The 17269-nt window shown below is 47.1% G+C and overlaps 1 long non-coding RNA gene across 1 annotated transcript in view; it reads right to left on the reverse strand.

The window, feature by feature from the left end:
* Window positions 1-270: 270 nt before the first annotated feature.
* The window catches only part of LOC140407771 (uncharacterized), a 55846-nt gene continuing 38847 nt past the window's right edge, over window positions 271-17269 (reverse strand). Inside the window, exons 2-3 of the long non-coding RNA XR_011939791.1 lie at window positions 846-980; window positions 271-456 (exon numbers count right to left, since the gene is read on the reverse strand). This is a non-coding gene — a long non-coding RNA (uncharacterized lncRNA). The remainder of the gene's footprint in view (window positions 457-845; window positions 981-17269) is intronic.

A 17269-nucleotide genomic window follows, 5' to 3' on the forward strand; every position in this document is an offset into this window, starting at 1 on the left:
AAAACATTTATCGACAAATCTAATTTTCTAAATACAAAACTTTGAAACCAGTTAACATTTAACTTAACTTTTAACTTTATCAGCTGAACAATGACATAAAATACCTCAACTTTTACAAATTTTGTGCAGTAAAATATATTTTCTCACTTGAACACAATGGTTCCGTCTATTTTTACATGGGGAGGGAAGAGGAAGGAAGGGGAGGGAGGGAAGAGGGGAGGGAGGGAAGGTGGGGAAGAAGGGAGGGAAGAGGGGGGAAGGGGAGGGAGAGAAGAGGGGAGGGAGGGATGGGGGAAGGGGAGGGTTTTGACATATCAATTGTTAATTGGCAAGCACAGCATCCAAAAGCAGCAGCTGCTGAAGCACAGTGACCTGGCACACATCTCTTCTGACATCATTTTGGGATGTCCTTTGGCAGTACACTCTTGGGAGTGAGTGATTGATTCGCTGCAATACCTGTCAGACAGATAGTTCACATGAGCTTACAGGAGGCTTGCATAAATCAACTAAAGCGTTAAACTTTGTTAAATCATTTGAAGTAATCACTGAGGCACATAAGGATGAACATTACATCAGGGAGACTTGTAAACAACTCAGCTTAAAATATTTTGCAAAATCCAAACGTACTTTAGCTCTGAATCAACTGGGAGGATAGGCGTCCTAACATTAGTGTCCTTGAAGGAGTCAATAGCATCAGTATCCAAAACCAACTCTTCTGAGCCACCCATACACTTAGGGTGTCAGAGTCCCGACTGCCAAAGCAAATCTTCTTCACCCAGCTCAAGGGAGGATCCTGAATAAGAGCAGGACAAAGGAAACTCTTCAAAGACACCTTGTAGGCTTACCTCAAAAAATGGAACATAGACGGCGATGCCTGGGAGACCTTTGCTCAGAAGAGACCTACTTGGAGGAACCTCGTGATTGAAGGGTCACAATTCTTCGAAGACACCCAACGGCAAGAGGAGGCCTGGAAAAGGAGCCTGAGAAAGGAATACCCACCACTTAGTGTCCAAAGACCAATCCCATCTTTTGGAAACTCCTGCCAAGTGACTGATTGATGATGCGGATCTAGGATCGGGCTCATCAGCCATGCAAGGACCCACAGAACCATGGCCAGTAACACTGAGTATTTTAGGTGGACAAGAATTCCCATTAGCGAGTGATAACTGCATTTTGTCCATTGTTAATCGTTTAATGGGATTAACATGCTTAGGTCAAACCAAAGTTTTAAGAAAATAATTATTTCACCTTCTGTGACTTCAAACTCACTCAGTACAGTAAAGTAACCTCATGACAAATCAAAGTTAAAAAAAAGTATATCTTCCTTTTATTTTATTTGCATTTTAAACATATTTATAAATGCTAGGCACTAATAATATAAAACATTAGCCTCCAAAATATGGTTCCCGATGTCTCCTGCCTCTGCTAGAATGAAAATTCTGTGTGTAAATAAAAACTCACCAAAACTCCAGGTAAGTCGGCCAGGTTAGCGTTGTAGCTGGATTTTTTATTCATCTGCTCCAGCACAGCGCAGGGCTTCAAGCTGTCCAAAAAAAACGGCTGTGAGTTTAAACAACGCGCGCTTCTGTCGAGAATGCCTGTACGCCCGCACTTCTGGATCATCATGACGTGCATGTGCAGTGCACCAGCGACTTAAGTCATGAATCATGCAGGAGGTTACGGGCCTATGCCTCATTCTTTGGTAGTGCCTTGCACCTAGAAAAGGGTGAAAACTGCCATTACCCGGGAGGCGGCAGAGACGGTAATGATCCTCACTGATTTCCTGACGGGAGAGGGACTGGGTGCAGACCTCAAGACCTACTTCTTCTGTGTCTCCTTGGATACAGGGGGGAAAGAAAATGAGGTGGGAGGGCCAGTCAGACTCATAGATAATAGAACTTACAGTGCATAAGGAGGCCATTCGGCCCATCATGTCTGCACCGGCCCTTGGAAAGAGCACCCTACTTAAGCCCACGCCTCCACCCTATCCCCATAACCCAGTAACCTCACCTCACCTTTTTGGACACTAAGGACAATTTAGCATGGCCAATCCACTTAACCTGCACATCTTTGGACTGTAGGAAGAAACCGGAGCACCCGGAGGAAACCCACGCAGACACGGGGAGAACATGCAGACTCCGCACAGACAGTGACCCAAGCTGGGAATCGAACCTGGGACCCTGGAGTGGTGAAGCAACTGTGCTAACCACTGTGCTACCGTGCCACCATACCGTGACTCCTTCCTTCTCATTAGCTTGATTCAAGCAACCACATGGCTCCTACCCACCTACCTCCCACCACCCTCCCTCTCCACCTGTCCTCCCCCATCCCATCATGGGAGATCATGGAAATAAGTGTGTAACATTAAGATCCGAGGCCTGGATGTTGAGGGCAGAGTTATGTCTAAAACAAAACATAGCTTTTATGGTGTGTTCTGGCAAAGATACGAAGACATATGAAGATACTGACTGAAAAAGATAATAAAATTATTTGTCCTGCTGAATATCGCACCTATGGCGTTCTTTCTGCGTCCCTGAGCAGCAGGGTTTTGACACTGCAGTTGTTTCCAACCATTAATGAACCTGATGGATCAAAAACTAAGCATCACACTTATGTTTGTAGCTGCTGGCAGTGCGGCAAGATTACATGGTTTCCAGAGATTTTGATGATGGTGCAGATTTACGACAGACACCATGTCAAACTCCTTAGATATTTTTCTTACTGTCATTATCTGTGCCTAGAGGTGACTTTCACCTTGGCCACGGGTGGAAATTTGATGGATGTGGACTGCCTGCCCTTTGTACGTCTGTAGTATTTTTCTTTTCCTTTGAAGTCTTTGCCCTATAATGAAAATTACTCCCATTCTTTAAAAAAACATTTTTCGAGAACCCAATTATTTTTTTCCAATTAAGGGGCAATTTAGCATGGCCAATCCACCTAACCAGCACATCTGTGGGTTGTGGGGGTGAAACCCACGCAGACACGGGGAGAATGTGCAAACTCCACACGGACAGTGACCCAGGGCCGGGATTCGAACCCGGGTCCTCAGCGCCGTGAGGCAGCAGTGCTAACCATTGTGCCACGTGCTGCCCCAATTACTCCCATTCTTGAGTGGAGCAGAGGGTCATGTTGTGATCCTTCTCTGCCAATGATTCGGGGAGCACTAACTCCATTCCCCAAGTGATCAAAACACAAGAATCCAGGATGGCACAATGGCACAGTGGTTAGCACTGCTGCGTCATGGCACCAAGGACCTGTGTTCGATCCCGGACCCGGGTTCAATACCAGCCCTGGGTCACTGTCCCTGAGGAATCTGCACATTCTCCCAGTGTCTCTCTGGGTCTCTCCCCCAGACCCAAAGATGTGCAGGGTAGGTGGATTGGTCATGCTAATTTGCCCCTTAGTTGGAATAATTTTTTTAAAGCCATAAGAATCTACAAGGAAAATTCAGGAAAAAGAAGTACTTAAGTTGAAGTTGGATAAGTACATGAGAGAGAAATGAATGGAAGGATATGTTGATAGGATTATAATAAGTAGATGTTGGAAGAGTTTTGTGGGAGTAGACACAGTTGGGGCAAATGATATTTTCTCTGTTTAATTTTCCACTTAATTTCATAGAATCATAGAGTTTACAGTGCAGGAGGCCATTTGGCCCATCGAGTCTGCACCGGCCCTTGGAAAGAGCACCCTACCCAAGTCCACAGCTCTACCCTATCCCTGTAACCCAGTAACCCCACCTCACCTTTTTGGACACTAAGGGCAATTTAGCATGGTCAATCCACCCAACCTACACATCTTTGGATTGTGGGGCCAAACCGGAGAAAACCCACGCAGACACGGGGAGAACGTACAGACTCCACACAGACAGTGACCCAAGCCGGGAATCGAACCTGCGATCCTGAAGCTGTGAAGCAACTGTGCTAACCACCGTGCCCCCCTAGGGCGAGAGCAGCATGGAGAGATTTAAATATCAGAATGAGAATATCAGATTTCATGTAATCTGCTGTGGTAGTCTGGCCCCTTTAAGGGGATGGGCTCCACAGACCATGTGACTGGATCTGGGCCAATCGTGTGGAACTATGAGAACCCTGGCAAATAGGGTGCACAGGGTTCTGCGATCAGGACCCTGGGCAATGTGGATCCCATAGCTGTAGTGTATGGATCTTTTATATTGTGTCTGTGCCTGTTACTTTACTGCCCTTCATCAATAAACCACTTTGATAATTACTGGAAGCCTTCAGTGGATGTCTCGAGCCACTACATCTACTTACCTCAGCCTCTAACATAATGTCTATTTTACAAGGGTGAGGACATGCGGTTACTGCAGCAAGATTGCGAAAACTTGGTACCATGTAGCTTTTGTTCACATTCTGAAGAACAGGGAATGACTGTAGGACTAGAAACTGTTCAGAAATAGGGAGAGAGCAGCAAGGAGAGATTTAAACATCGGAATGAGAATATTAGATTTGTGTCATTGTGGGGTCAGGAGCCATCACATGCTTGGCAGGAGAGATGTGGAACAAGATAAGACAGGCGGAGTTTTGTTGAACAGAAGTTTAAGAGGTTTAATGGTCAAAGGTTAATCATGAGTCAATGTAATAAAGCTATTTCTGACATTCTCCAAGAGAAATAAAAATCATCTTCAATATGGCTCATGGAATGAACGTGATGGGTCCTAATGGTGTTGCATTCCCTAATGGGGATGAGAAAATATCAGCCATGATTGAATGGCGGAGCAGACTCGATGGGCTGAGTGGCCTAATTCCGCTCCTATGTCATATGCTGCATTTTATAAATTATCCTGGTGCAGTTTGATGAATAATTGCACATTTTATTCACAATTTACAGTCGGAAAACACCTTTGAGTCTGTGAAAATTAGTACTCAAAGTTCACTGAAATTTTCATAGATCTGATATACCCAGGGTAATTAACAAAACAATTTTTTGTTTTCAGTCCTGATCATGCAACAAAACCTACCTAAAATTCAGGGCCAAGTGAAGCTACTCTCAAGATCATAGCAAGCCGAGACTAACTTGAAAGTTCAGTCGGTGAAGTATCTGGATTTTTCAGAAATGGGGCTGTGTCCCCACGCCAGCGTTTTTACGCTGGTGTTTCACTCTTGACTTTCCTTAAAAAAGTCAAGAGCGATTCTCTTACCTGCAGGGGGCTGGCAAGGCCCTGGAGTATTTCTCACAGCTCTGGCTGCGGATGCGGGTCGCCGCACTTCCAGTCGGGAGTCCGCGCATGCAGCGGCCGCGCCGTACACGATGGCGGACTCCGACCGCGGACCGACATCAAGAATGTAGGCTCCCACGAGATGGCACGCGCCCGTGGATCCGAGCCACCCAATCGCTGCCCTGGCCGCTCAGGAGGCCCCCCACCCCGGTGCTCGATCCACCCGCACCCCACCTGGCCGGCTGCGGTCTATCATTTTCTGGAACTGTCCTTTATTTTAAAAAAGGGACACTGACAAGACTGTTAAGATCGCTGCTGAGGGTTAGGTGACTTTTCCAATTTCTGCACAGACAAAGGATTAATTTATGCCTGAAAATGCCTCTGGAAATTGTCACATGCAAATGAGTTTGAAATGTGCAAAGGGGCTGCCATTGTCAGCTCCATGGAAGGGATCTAATAGACAATAATTGGCAATGTATCAGGCGTGAGAATGGAATATCAAAGAAAGAATTTCAGTGAGAATCGGGGCTGGTATGTTGATGGATTATATATCAGTCACCCTGGCTTCAACCCATTATGTGGTCAATGGAAGGCAGTGGAACTTGCCATCATGTGATCAAAACTAGCTTCTGATGTAAAATATCTTGTAATTCCATGAACCTGAGAGACCATAAGACCATAAGATGGAAGAGCAGAAGTAAGCCATTCTGCCCATCGAGTCTGCTTTACCATTGAATAAGATCATGACTGATCGGATATGATGATACTCAACTCCACTTTCCAGCCCACAATCCTTGATCCCTTTACTGATTAAAAATATATCTATCACGGCCTTGTTCTTACTTAATGGCCCATTTTCTACAGCTCTCTGTGGTAAAGAACTTTGCAGATTCACTACCCTCTGAGAGAAGAAATTCCTCCTCATTTCTATCTTCAATGGGTGACTCTGAGATTATATGTTTTCTGTTCCTAGACTCTCCCACAAGGTGAAACAATCTCTCAGCATCTAATAACAGAGGCAGGTGTTATTAACTGAATTTAAATTCCAACAGCTGCCAATGTGGAGCCATGTCTTCAGAACATTAGCCTGGCCTGCTGGATTACTAGTCCATTAACATTACCCCTTTGCCACCGTCTATCCCTAGAGAAACTAATCAGTCAGTCAACACAGTCCGCCACTGTGAGGTATCAGCAGCAGAAAAGGCAGTGGACCCATCCTTTTGCAACCTGGAGACAGACTGTTACATCTACAATGCTTCCCAGGTTGATTCTTATTCCAAGCCCACCTATAAAGAAACTTGGGGCAGGTTTCTCTTGTTCCCCAGCCGTGTGTTTCTCGGTGGCACGACGCTCGGTGGTGGCGGGATTCTATCTTCCTGCACTTATCAATGAGATTTCCCATTGACGCCACCGTGAAACCTGCGGGCGGGGCTGCCCTGCCGGAGGAAAAAGTGAATCGCAACTGCCGGAGGATCCCGGCTTTGATCTCCTGGTAAGAAGAAACTACAAGTAACTACCGTCATGACTTGCTGAACGTCCATACATTTGAGGGAATCCTACAATAATCCCTCTTATTTGACTAAAGTTATTCAAACCACCTAAACTTCCGTTTTGAAATGGAAATGCTGCCCTTCCCAGGCTTGCAATGACTGTTTTTCCTACAATGAGCCAAACACATGGGGCTGGATTCTCCATTCTGGAGAGTAAGTACTGACGCCAGCGTTGAATGTGTCGACTTTCACAACAGGAAATTCAACGCTGATCCCTCACCGATTCTGGTTCCAGTGAGGTGCTAGTACTGGCGCCAACTGAAACACCCGGCGCCCATGCCGTAAATGGCCGGATAATGGCTGGATCCCGGGCGGCACATGCGCCAGCTGACGACCTGCACCGGTCACGGCCCACAACATGGCACCGGCAGTTCAACATGGTAGTACAACATAACATGGCACCCCACAGTTCACGCCTTGGACACTCCATGGCCACCCATCACCAGTCCCCCAGTGCTGACAGATGCTCCCCCAGCTAGCGGCACGGATCCTGGGCGAATGTGGTGGCGCTGGACACCGTCCGCCGCCAGCACGCCAGACCAGACCACACGTGTCCCACGCCGTTGGGAACCCGACCCATCAGGGCAGAGCATTGCAAGTGGGCTGGCCGATGAGGCGCCAATGGCATTGCAACTGTGCATGGCGCGCGCCATGCTGGTTTGGAGGGGGCGGAGAAACGGAAACCAGCGTCAAACCTGCGCCAGCCCCGATTCCGGCATTGGCATCGATTCTCTTCCCGATTGCTGATTACAACTTCGGCGTTGGACAAAGGAGAATCACGCCCATGAACTATGAACTTTTTTTGTTTACAACTTACTAAAGTGCATTACTATCTTTAAAGGTATCTTTCTCATGGATGCGGGTGGATGGGTGAGTGATGTAGCATTTTGCCTTTCAGGATTAATGTGTGAATAAATAATCTTTTTTATGTTTAACCCATGATGCTGTTATTTACACTCATGGGGCTAGGAAACACACAAACCTCCTTTCACAAACCCACACTGAGTGCACACAGCAAGGGAGAGAGCACAAGGGTTTCATTTCCCTTTGAACCCTGTCCGTTACAGAATGAAAAACATCATCTGCCCTGGTACAGTTAAATGATTTGCAAATAATCATTTTAACTTTACCTGCCTTCTCCATCCACCTTAAAATTCTCAAACCTCAAAGCTTGAGGCCAGAGAGTCTCAAAATAATTATAGGAAGAGGTAATTGATTGCTCCCTACTCTTTCTCCTCCTGAGGTCATCTGAAGGCCTATTCAGTGTCAAACATGATTGACAGTTATGCTTCAGGCACTTGGCTGTGCTTCAGCTGAAATCAGCAATCAATATTAAAAATGTTCAAAATGATCTGCATAAACCAATCATTAGATTAAGGTTGGGCAACTGGGAATTCCTGCTACAATTGATTTACATGGTTGAAAATAATATATTTTGTACAGTGCACCCTTAAGTGTTGAATAATTCATGAGTGCGCCATTTTGCGATGATTTTGGTCTCTGAATGCAAATAGGTACCGACATAATGGATAAATTATTCTTAATGAGTGTGGTTCCAAAGGTGCTTTGGCTGGGGCGACATTGGAGCAGCCACCGGACAGTGCTGACGTTTTCACATTCAAAATGGCAGAGGTTAACTCTATGAGGTTAAGAACTTCATTATTTTGTTGATATTTTATTTCACATCGAACTGTGATGCCCCAGAATTACACTTGATATTTGCTCCCAAATTGCTTTAATATCCATTCTTGTGCCCAGGAAACATTGTGAGTTGGAATTCTCTTCTAATAATGGAATTGATGCTTTAGGCTGTGAAGTGTGAATGACTCAGAAATGTTGAATTTGTTTAAGCTGACTGCAGCGACCTTAGGTTAAAGGAGCGAAGACAAGTGATTTATTTTCGGACTGTCATTTGTAATGCATCAGTTCAATACAGGCAGATTATGTCATTTATAATAAATGCTGAATGCCAGGCCCGGGTTAAATGGTTTGAGGAAACCATATATTTACTGTGGAATAAGATGGCTTGTCAATAGAAGCGATTTCCGTGATTTCTTTTTCCTTCCCCGTCACTCAGTTCTTTAGAAGACAGCAGCTGGTGCAGGTAAATTGTTTCACAGCTGGCAATACTCATTTGGCACCCTGCTCAAATATCCAGTGTGACCCCGGAAAGAGGTGGTGAAGTGTTCACTCAGTGGGGCAACACCGGCCAATCTCGATCGTTCAGAATCTCTTGTACATTCATGGATAGCCATTATAGCCAAGGATTCATTCCCCGAAATGCTTTGAAAGAGTTACACTGACATCAAACAAAGAACAAAGAACAAAGAAATGTACAGCACAGGAACAGGCCCTTCGGCCCTCCAAGCCCGCGCCGACCATACTGCCCGACTAAACTACAATCTTCTACACTTCCTGGGTCCGTATCCTTCTATTCCCATCCTATTCATATATTTGTCAAGATGCCCCTTAAATGTCCCTATCGTCCCTGCTTCCACTACCTCCTCCGGTAGCGAGTTCCAGGCACCCACTACCCTCTGCGTAAAAAACTTGCCTCGTACATCTACTCTAAACCTTGCCCCTCTCACCTTAAACCTATGCCCCCTAGTAATTGACCCCTCTACCCTGGGGAAAAGCCTCTGACTATCCACTCTGTCTATGCCCCTCATAATTTTGTAGACCTCTATCAGGTCGCCCCTCAACCTCCTTCGTTCCAGTGAGAACAAACCGAGTTTATTCAATCGCTCCTCATAGCTTATGCCCTCCATACCAGGCAACATTCTGGTAAATCTCTTCTGCACCCTCTCTAAAGCCTCCACATCCTTCTGGTAGTGTGGCGACCAGAATTGAACACTATACTCCAAGTGTGGCCTAACTAAGGTTCTATACAGCTGCAACATGACTTGCCAATTCTTATACTCAATGCCCCGGCCAATGAAGGCAAGCATGCCGTATGCCTTCTTGACTACCTTCTCCACCTGTGTTGCCCCTTTCAATGACCTGTGGACCTGTACTCCTAGATCTCTTTGACTTTCAATACTCTTGAGGGTTCTACCATTCACTGTATATTCCCTACCTGCATTAGCCCTTCCAAAATGCATTACCTCACATTTGTCCGGATTAAACTCCATCTGCCATCTCTCCGCCCAAGTCTCCAGACAATCTAAATCCTGCTGTATCCTCAGACAGTCCTCATCGCTATCCGCAATTCCACCAACCTTTGTGTCGTCTGCAAACTTACTAATCAGACCAGTTACATTTTCCTCCAAATCATTTATATATACTACAAACAGCAAAGGTCCCAGCACTGATCCCTGTGGAACACCACTGGTCACAGCCCTCCAATTAGAAAAGCATCCCTCCATTGCTACCCTCTGCCTTCTATGGCCTAGCCAGTTCTGTATCCACCTTGCCAGTTCACCCCTGATCCCGTGTGACTTCACCTTTTGTACTAGTCTACCATGAGGGACCTTGTCAAAGGCCTTACTGAAGTCCATGTAGACAACATCCACTGCCCTACCTGCATCAATCATCTTAGTGACCTCCTCGAAAAACTCTATCAAGTTAGTGAGACACGACCTCCCCTTCACAAAACCGTGCTGCCTCTCACTAATACGTCCATTTGCTTCCAAATGGGAGTAGATCCTGTCTCGAAGAATTCTCTCCAGTAATTTCCCTACCACTGAAGTAAGGCTCACCGGCCTGTAGTTCCCGGGATTATCCTTGCTACCCTTCTTAAACAGAGGAACAACATTGGCTATTCTCCAGTCCTCCGGGACATCCCCTGAAGACAGCGAGGATCCAAAGATTTCAGTCAAGGCCTCAGCAATTTCCTCTCCAGCCTCCTTCAGTATTCTGGGGTAGATCCCATCAGGCCCTGGGGACTTATCTACCTTAATATTTTTTAAGACACCCAACACCTCGTCTTTTTGGATCACAATGTGACCCAGGCTATCTACACCCCCTTCTCCAGACTCAACATCTACCAATTCCTTCTCTTTGGTGAATACTGATGCAAAGTATTCATTTAGTACCTCGCCCATTTCCTCTGGCTCCACACATAGATTCCCTTGCCTATCCTTCAGTGGGCCAACCCTTTCCCTGGCTACCCTCTTGCTTTTTATGTACGTGTAAAAAGCCTTGGGATTTTCCTTAACCCTATTTGCCAATGACTTTTCATGACCCCTTCTAGCCCTCCTGACTCCTTGCTTAAGTTCCTTCCTACTTTCCTTATATGCCACACAGGCTTCGTCTGTTCCCAGCCTTTTAGCCCTGACAAATGCCTCCTTTTTCTTTTTGACGAGGCCTACAATATCACTCGTCATCCAAGGTTCCCGAAAATTGCCGTATTTATCTTTCTTCCTCACAGGAACATGCCTGTCCTGTATTCCCTTCAACTGACACTTGAAAGCCTCCCACATGTCAGATGTTGATTTGCCCTCAAACATCCGCCCCCAATCTATGTTCTTCAGTTCCCGCCTAATATTGTCATAATTAGCCTTCCCCCAATTTAGCACATTCATCCTCGGACCACTCTTATCCTTGTCCACCAGTACTTTAAAACTTACTGAATTGTGGTCACTGTTACAGAAATGCTCCCCTACTGAAACATCTACCACCTGGCCGGGCTCATTCCCCAATACCAGGTCCAGTACCGCCCCTTCCCTAGTTGGACTGTTTACATATTGTTTTAAGAAGCCCTCCTGGATGCTCCTTACAAACTCCGCCCCGTCTAAGCCCCTGGCACTAAGTGAGTCCCAGTCAATATTGGGGAAGTTGAAGTCTCCCATCACCACAACCCTGTTGTTTTTACTCTTTTCCAAAATCTGTCTACCTATCTGCTCCTCTATCTCCCGCTGGCTGTTGGGAGGCCTGTAGTATACCCCCAACATTGTGACTGCACCCTTCTTATTCCTGATCTCTACCCATATAGCCTCACTGCCCTCTGAGGTGTCCTCTCGCAGTATAGCTGTGATATTCTCCCGAACAAGTAGCGCAACTCCGCCTCCCCTTTTACATCCCCCTCTATCCCGCCTGAAACATCTAAATCCTGGAACGTTTAGCTGCCAATCCTGCCCTTCCCTCAACCAGGTCTCTGTAATGGCAATAACATCATAGTTCCAAGTAGTAATCCAAGCTCTAAGTTCATCTGCCTTACCCGTAATGCTCCTTGCATTAAAACATATGCACTTCAGGCCACCAGACCCGCTGTGTTCAGCAACTTTTCCCCGTCTGCTCTGCCTCAGAGCCACACTGTCCCTATTCCCTAGTTCTCCCTCAATGCTCTCACCTTCTGACCTATTGCTCCCGTACCCACCCCCCTGCCATCATAAGGGAAAGCAATCGGAAAAATATTATTGATATACCAAAGGACCAATTTGTAGCTAATCATTTTATAGAAGAATATAAGAGCTCATGGAGTGGAAAAAGGCTATTCGATTCATAAAACGTATTCCTTTCAGAGACTATGTACTGTCCACCCGTCATAAATATGGAATTTCCGACAATAATATTTTCTGCATTACAACAGCTGTCAGTCCCACAGTCCAAAGATGTGCAGGTTATGCTGAAATTGTCCCTTAGTGTCCAAAAGGGTAGGTAGGGTTACGGGGATAGGGTGGAGGCGTGGATTTAAGTAACGTGTTTTATGCCCGCTTTGAGCAAGAGGTCAGCGAGCCCTCAGAAGCTGCGGATGAACTTGTATCTGAGATCACCACTGCAGACGTCAGTGCAACCTTCTCGAAGGTCAACCCACAGAAAGCCACTGGCCCGGATGGGGTACCCGGACGAGCACTCAGGTCTTGCGCGGATCAGCTGGCGGGGGTATTCGCAGACATTTTCAACCTCTCTTTACAACAATCTGAGGTCCCTATCTGCTTCACGAAGACGACCATCATCCCTGTACCAAAGAAAAGTCAAGCAGCGTGCCTTAATGACTATCGTCCAGTGGCTCTGACATCCATCATCATGAAGTGCTTTGAAAGGTTAGTCATGGCACAAATCAACTGCAGCCTCCCGGACTGCCTTGGTCCACTACAGTTCGCCTACCGCTGCAACAGGTCCACAGCAGACGCCATCTCCATGGCCCTGCACTCTACCCTGGAACATCTAGATAACAAAGGCACCTATGTCAGACTCCTATTTATCGACTACAGCTCAGCCTTCAACACCATCATTCCTACGAAACTCATCTCCAAACTCCGTGGCCTTGGCCTCGGCTCCTCCCTGTGCGACTGGATCCTGAACATTCTAACCTACAGGCCACAATCAGTAAAGATAGGCAACAACACCTCCTCCATGATCATCCTCAACACCAGTGCCCCACAAGGCTGTATCCTCAGCCCCCTACTATACTCCTTGTACACCAATGACTGTGTGGCCAAATTCCTCTCCAACTCGATTTTCAAATTTGCTGATGACACCACCGTAGTGGGTCGGATTTCAAACAATGACGAGACAGAGTATAAGAATGAGATAGAGAATCTGGTGAACTAGTGCGACGACAATAATCTCTCCCTCAACAAAATGAAGGAGATTGTCATCAACTTCAGGAAACGTAGTGGAGAACATGCCCCTGTCTACATCAATGGGAACAAAGTAGAAAGGGTCGAGAGCTTCAAGTTTTCAGGTGTACAGATCACCAAATGCCTGTCCTGGTCCCCCCATGCCGACACTATAGTTAAGAAAGCCCACCAACGACTCTACTTTCTCAGAAGACTAAGGAAATTTGGCATGTCAGCTATGACCCTCACCAACTTCTACAGATGCACCATAGAAAGCATTCTTTCTGGTTGTATCACAGCTTTTGGTATGGAGACTGCTCTGCCCAAGTCCGCAGGAATGTACAAAAGGTTGTGAATGTAGCCCAGTCCATCATGCAAACCAGCCTCCCATCCATTGACTTTATCTATAATTCCCACTGCCTCAGAAAGGCAGCCAGCATAATTAAGGACCCCACGCATCCCGGACATACTCTCTTCCACCTTCTTCATCGGGAAAAAGATACCAAAGTTTGAGGTCACGTACCAACCGACTCAAGAACAGCTTCTTCCCTACTGCCATCAGACCTTTGAATGGACCTACCTGGTATTAAGTTAATCTTTTCTCTACACCTTGCTATAACTGTAACATTATATTCTGCAGTCTCTCCTTCCTTCCCTATGTACGGTATGCATTGTTTGTACAGCATGCAAGAAACAATACTTTTCACTGTATACCAATACATGTGACAATAATAAATCAAATCAAAAAAAAAAGTAGCTTGCTCTTTCCAAGGGCTGGTGCAGACTGGATGGGCCAAATGAACATAGAACATAGAAGAGTACAGCACAGTACAGGCCCTTCGGCCCACGATGTTGTGCCAAACATTTATCCTAATCTAAGATCAACCTAACCTACACCCCTTCAATTTACTGTTGTCCATGTGCCTGTCTGATGCACTAAGCATTTCCCTAACCCCTAAAGTATTATTAATGAGAAATCTATCATCTTAATGGTAAAAACTGGGCGGCATGGACTGGTTGGGCCGAAGGGCCTGTTTCCATGCTGTAAACCTCTATGATTCTATGATTCTATGATTCTATCAAGAACCACAAAGACATGTGAGACTTTAACCAAGGCTTTAATACACTACATAGGAAGCTTACCCGACACAGACGACCCCAGACAAAGGGGTCCGGTCTCAGAATCTGGGTCTTATACCTAACTCCCGGGGGAGTGGCCAAGGCGGAGCTCTCCGTGGCCAGGTCAGGTTACATACAGGTGACCGAACCTCTACAGAGCTACAGTACAATACACAGGATTACAGGGCCACGTTACACACAACTATTATATAACTATGTACAATGCTAGGGAAGTACAGTGGTGTATCACCACACTATCCAAGAGTCGCTTAAATGTCCCTAATGACTCTGACTCCACCACCTCCGTTGGCAGTGCATTCCACTCACCCACCACTCTCTGTGTAAAGAACCTACCTCTGACATCTCCCTCATACCTTCCACCAATCACTTAAAATCATGTCCCCTCTGTGGTGTTGGGTGTTCTAACACACAGAAGAGCCAACACAGTTGCATATGGTACAACACTTGTTTATTTAAACTCACTATTTACAACTTGGTCTTTGCACTCTGCACGTGGGGGGCTCCCTGCTTGTGGTGTTTCAACAGCTCTCTCATGCTTCCTTCTCCCCAGACCTACTGCCCTCCAGGTGTCGTGCTCGTGCTTTTTATGTGGTTGGTGTTCTTGTCTGTGATTGGTTGTGGTGTTGTGTACTCTGATTTGCCTGTTAGTGTGTCCATCATGATGTGTGTGTTTGAATATCATGACATCCCCCCTTTTTACAAAGATATGTGCCTACGTGGTAATAAATATGATCGTGACGTGAGTGCATCTAAGAGTGTGTGTGTGTCGTGTGCAGCATGTGTCTATGACGGAACTATGTACATGGGGCGATGTCGAGTGCGTCACATGAATCCAGTTGTACCATAACATAACAGAAATGCGAACGAGAGAAGAAGAAAAAAAATTTTGAACAGTTGTCCAGTCAGACGACATCTGGAACGATAAACAACAACAGGTTATCATGTAAAATTGTCCAACTTATTAAACATATGAACTGTATTATAAGTCCATTCTAATGGGTTTGCGACGAATTCGGGTTGACCGCCTTAAGGGTGGATCAAGAACCACCGGCTGCTGTGCAGGCATGGCCATGGGTGGCGATGGAAAGGGCGTGATGTGCGGCAGCTCCACAAAGTCATCCTCGGAAGCCTGTTGAGGATCTGGCGTGTTGTGTGGCTGTGAACGTGGAAGTCGGCGAAGGGCGCGCCGATTGCGGCGACGCACGGAACCATCCGGCATGCGAACCAGGAACGAGCGGGGAGCCACTTGTCGGAGGACTTCGGCCGGTGCTGACCAGCCACCATACGGTTGATGGACGCGTACTTTGTCTCCGGAGGACAGGGGGGGCAGGTCCGTCGCTCGTGTGTCGTACCGACCTTTCTGGCGATCACGCTGCAGTTGCATGTCCCGAAGAACCGCCTCATGGTCTGTTGTCGGTGCCAGGACGGAAGGTACCGTCGTCCTGAGGGAGCGACCCATTAGTAGCTGCGCTGGCGAGAGGCCCGTGGATAACGGGGCCGATCGATAGGCCAGCAAGGCAAGGTTAAAGTCCGATCCGGCATCAGCCGCCTTGCACAGGAGCCGCTTTGCGATGTGGACACCCTTTTCAGCCTTCCCGTTCGATTGTGGATGCAGAGGGCTGGATGTCACATGAGTGAAACCATATGCTGCGGCAAAGGACGACCATTCACGGCTGGCAAAACAAGGTCCATTGTCTGACATGACAGTCCTTGGAATGCCATGGCGAGCAAACGTTTCCTTGCAGGCCCCAATGACTGCGGACGACGTCAGATCATGGAGAGGCATGACTTCCGGGTAGTTTGAGAAGTAGTCTATAATAACAATGTAATCTCTGCCGAGCGCGTGAAATAGGTCAACACCCACCTTCGCCCAGGGGGACGTCACCATCTCGTGTGGTAGAAGTGTTTCCGGAGGTTGCGCCGGCTGAAACCTCTGACAGGTTGTGCAGTTGAGCACCATGTTGGCTATGTCTTCATTAATACCCGGCCAATATACCGCCGCCCGGGCCCTTCGTCTGCATTTTTCGACACCCAAGTGGCCTTCGTGTAGTTGACGAAGAATCATCTGGCGCACACTGTGTGGAATGACGATCCTATGCGATTTCATAAGGACCCCGTCTATATTGGTGAGATCATCTCGCACATTGTAAAACTGGGGGCACTGCCCTTTTAGCCACCCTTCCGTCATGTGGCGCATCACTCGCTGCAGCAGAGGGTCAGTCGCCGTCTCTGCGCGTATGTGGGCCAGACAAGGATCATCAGCTGGCATATTTGCTGCTGTCAGAGTCACGTGTGCCTCAATTTGACGCACGAACCCCTCCGCATCTGGTGGTGTGCTCACTGCTCGGGAAAGAGTGTCCGCCACTATGAGTTCCTTCCCCGGAGTGTAGATCAGTTCAAAATCGTACCTCCTGAGTTTGAGTAAGATGCGCTGGAGGCGAGGAGTCATGTCGTTCAGGTCTTTGTTAATGATGTTGACCAGGGGGCGGTGGTCAGTTTCGACCGTGAATCGTGGCAGGCCATACACATAGTCGTGGAACTTGTCCAGTCCAGTTAACAAGCCCAGGCATTCTTTTTCGATTTGCGCGTAGCGCTGTTCGGTAGGGGTCATGGCTCGTGAGGCATACGCAACCGGGGCCCATGATGACGTGCTGTCTTTTTGCAGGAGTACCGCTCCAATACCAGATTGGCTGGCGTCTGTTGAGATCTTTGTAGGGCGAGTCGCGTCAAAGAAGGCCAGCACTGGTGCCGTGACCAGTTTGTGCTTGAGCTCCTCCCATTCCTGCTGATGCGACTGGTGCCAGTTGAATTCCGTCGATTTTTTTACGAGATGGCGCATGTTTGTTGTATGAGAAGCCAGGTTGGGAATGAACTTCCCAAGGAAGTTGACCATGCCCAGG

Source organism: Scyliorhinus torazame, chromosome 2 (genome assembly GCF_047496885.1).
Source record: "Scyliorhinus torazame isolate Kashiwa2021f chromosome 2, sScyTor2.1, whole genome shotgun sequence".
NCBI classification, from domain to species: Eukaryota; Metazoa; Chordata; class Chondrichthyes; order Carcharhiniformes; family Scyliorhinidae; genus Scyliorhinus; species Scyliorhinus torazame.